Source organism: Otolemur garnettii, unplaced genomic scaffold, assembly GCF_000181295.1.
Source record: "Otolemur garnettii isolate 467f Iridium unplaced genomic scaffold, OtoGar3 scaffold00081, whole genome shotgun sequence".
In the NCBI taxonomy this organism is placed as follows: Eukaryota; Metazoa; Chordata; class Mammalia; order Primates; family Galagidae; genus Otolemur; species Otolemur garnettii.
Genome location: NW_003852476.1, coordinates 4,272,330 through 4,276,079, shown reverse-complemented (window position 1 = coordinate 4,276,079; position 3,750 = coordinate 4,272,330).

Below are 3,750 nucleotides of genomic sequence, written 5' to 3'. Positions count from 1 at the left end.
GGGGGACCAGCCGTCAGCCGTGTCCCCTCCAGTGAGGGCAGGAGGGGGACCAGCCGTCAGCCGTGTCCCCTCCAGTAAGGGCAGGAGGGGGACCAGCCATCAGCTGTGTCCCCTCCAGTGAGGACAGGAGGGGACCATCCATTTAGTTTGATTTATTTCTTCCTTGTTTCCTGACCACACTCTTCCCAGGTCACCACAATGGCCTCTGCAGGGAAAAGCTGTTAATAACAGATATTGATTTTCTGATGAAATCAATGAAAGTGGTTTGGGTGAACCCAGATGGGACCCAAGGATCCGCGTGACCACGGTTACCTAGTGGGAGGAAACCCTGGAACCCTGGAAGGAGCCTCATTACTGCGGAGACATAATGTGCTCAGAGCAATTTCCTTCCACCTTCCCCTCCCAGAACAGCTAGGGCAAGAAGCCCGAGTCCTTGTCTGTGGCTATGAACAGCTGGTCAGAAAAGTTTGTTTAATTTTAGTTAGTAAGGTGGCTGCAGTGAATCCCCAGCACGCAGGACGGGGAGCCTCAGCATCAGGACTGCAGCCCCCTGCAACAGGAGGCCTCAGGGCTGCTCTGTCCAGCTCCCGCCACGGCGTGAAGAGCATCCCAGCTCACATCTGAGAGCCATAGAGATGGCTCTGGAACACAGAGTTCTAGGGTCCTTAGATGTAGGTCACTTCAGGATTGGGCAGGGTCTCCTTTCCCACAGTCAGCGAGGGAAAAGTCAGTGCCAGTCATCCTAGGAGTCTCACTGCTGCGGGTCACATGCCGAGGGCCCTTTCCCCACTGCATTAATCCTCTGGTGAGCAGGTGAGACCAGGCCTGAGTGGCCGACGCCCGGCTCTGGCTGCAGCAGACGTGAGGAGGCCATGCTTTTGGTGTGAGCACATGAGCTATAAAAGTGTCGGGTCACTGAACAGCTGCTGCTCTTCAGGGTCAAATAGCTTACATTCGAGGCAATTGGAGAGCACCGTTTTCTGCAGATGGCATTTTAAGAGAATTCCCGATAATGAGGCCTTCTGAAAGTAGAATAACTAATGAAGCTGGCTGGAGGGAAGGAAGGGAAGGTGGGAAGGGGAGGGAAGAAAGGACGGTCTTTCCCGTGAACTTTGAATGACGTCCGACTTACAAAAAGCGTCTTGAGTTGGAAATCCAAAGGCTTAAAGCCTGGACCACCCAGGAATGACAGGCTCACTAGTGACTAGCCATTCCTATGACTTGGCTTCTAAAGTAAAGAATTAAGATGTGGAAATGAAGGTCTCATTAATCTAAGAGTTAATCTGGAGGTTTGGGGGGCTAGGCTGAAGTCTTCAATGGTGACAGTCTGAAAGTTCAAGGAAGTGTTATAAAAATCCACTCCATTGGGCTGTTTTGTTGATATGTATCCAGATGTAAATAAACTGCAGAAGCCAAAAGGCCATGAAAAGTTACCAAAAGGAGCTCACCTCAGGGGTGGGGCGCTGGGTCGGCAAAGGAGCAGGATGACTTGGCCTAATTTGTTGGGGAAGTTTCTTAGCCATGTATACAAGGGACTTGCTTTTTAAAAGTACATTTTATATTTTAGAGCAGTTCTGAGGTCACAGAAAAATTGAACAGAAGACAAAGAGATTTCCCAATATGCCTGCCCCCCCACCCACACACTTGTAGCCTCTCCCAGCCTCAGCACCCGCCCCCACCAAAGTGGTGCAGTTGTTACAACTGATGAACCTACATAGACACATCATTATCGCCCAGAGTTCATAGTTCATGTTGGGGTTAATTCCTGATATTATATGTTTTATGGGTTTGGAAAAATGTGTAACAACATGTATCCACCGTTATAGTGTCCCCCCCCCCGCCCCAGGTTCCACTGCCCTAACGACCCTGGCTCTTCCTCCTTACCCTCCCTCTCCCTGACCCTTGGCAACTGCTGATCCTTTTGCTACCTCCATAGTTTTGCCATTTCCAGAATGTCATATAACTGAAATCACTCAGTGTGTGGCCTTTGCAAATTGGCTTCCTTCAGTTAGTAATTCATGTATTTTCATGGCTTGATGGCTCATTCCCCTTTAGCACTAAGTCATATGCCATTGTCTGGATGTACCACAATTTGTTTATCAATTCACCTTCTGAAGGGCATCTTGGATGCTTCCAACTTTCGGCAATTATGAGTAAAGCTTCTATAAACATCTTTGTGCACATTTTTGTGTGGACATTAAGTTTTTGACTCATTTGGATAAGTTGCAGGATGGTATGGTAAGAGTAGGTTTAATCTGGTGAGAAACTTCCAAGCTATCCTCCAAAGTGGCTGGACCAGTTTGAATTCCCCTCAGCAGTGACTGAGAGTCCTCTTGGCTCCACCCCGTCCAGCGTTTGGTGCTGTCAGTGTTCTGGATCTGAGCATCCTAAGAAGTGTGTGGTGCATCTCACAGCTGGTGCAGCGTGCGTTTCCCTGATGACATGGGCTGTGAAGCCCTTTCTCATTCCCCTGTTTGCCATCTGGGTACCTTCTCTGGTGAGGTGTGGCTCATTTCATGATCAGATTGTTTGTATTCTCACTGCTGAGTTTTAAGAGATCTTTGTATACTTTGGATAACAGTCTTTTATATTTGGTATGTCTTTAGCAAGTATTTTCCCCCAGTCTGTGGCTTATCTCATCTTTCTCTTTCCTGTGTCTTTCACAGAGAATAAGTTTTTAATTTTAATGTAGTCCAGCTTATCAATTCTTTCTTTCATGCATTTTGTCTTTGGTGTTGCATCTAAAAAGTTATGGCCAAACCTAAGTTCATCTAGATTTCCTTTATCTTTTCTCTAGGAGTTTTATGATTTTGTATTTTGCATTTGAAGTGATGTGATCCATTTTTTTCTTTCTTTTTCTTTCTTTTTTTTTTTTTTGCAGTTTTTGGCCGGGGCTGCGTTTTAACTGAACCCATCACCTCTGGCATATGAGGCCGGTGCCCTACTCCTTTGAGCCACAGGCACTGTCCATGATCCATTTTGACTTAATGTTTTGTAAAGAGTATGAGGTCTCTGCCTGTTTGGGTTTTTTGTTTGTTTGTTTTGTTTTAATTTTGCAGGTAGCTGTGCGGTTGTTCCAGTATCATTTTTTTTTAGAAGACTGTTTTTCTTCATTGAATGCCTTTGCTCCCTGGTCAGTCGCCAGTTGGCTCTATTTATGTGGTTCTATTTCTGGGCTCTCTACTTTGCTTATTTAATTTTCACCAACACCGTGCTGTCTTGATTACTGTTGCTCTATATTCTGACTTGAGTTGGATAATGTCCGTCCTCCCGCGCTGTCCTTCTCCAATACCATGTTGACTACTTTGGATATTTTGCCTCTTCCTATGAGCTTTAGAATCAGTCTGTCAATAAAAGCAGAACAAATTGCTGGAATTTGATTGGGGTTGCATTGACTCTATCAATCAATTTAAGAAGATCTCGAGAATATTGAGTCTTTTCTATTCATGAACATGAAATATCTCACCATTTATTTGGTTCTTCTTTGATTTCTTTCATCAGAGTTTAATGGTTTTCCTTGGACAGATCTTGAATATATTTGGTTAGATTTATTTCTAAGTATTTCATTTTGTGGGATGCTAATGTGATGATACTATGTTTTAAATTTCTAATTCTTCTTGTTCATTGCTGGTATCTAGGAAAGCAATTGACTTCTGCATTTTAACCTTGTTATCTTGCAACTTGATTTTTCTATTTTAAGCTGCTACAGTCACTCCTCCCTCTCCTGGGTCTGTCCTCCTGGGTCTACAG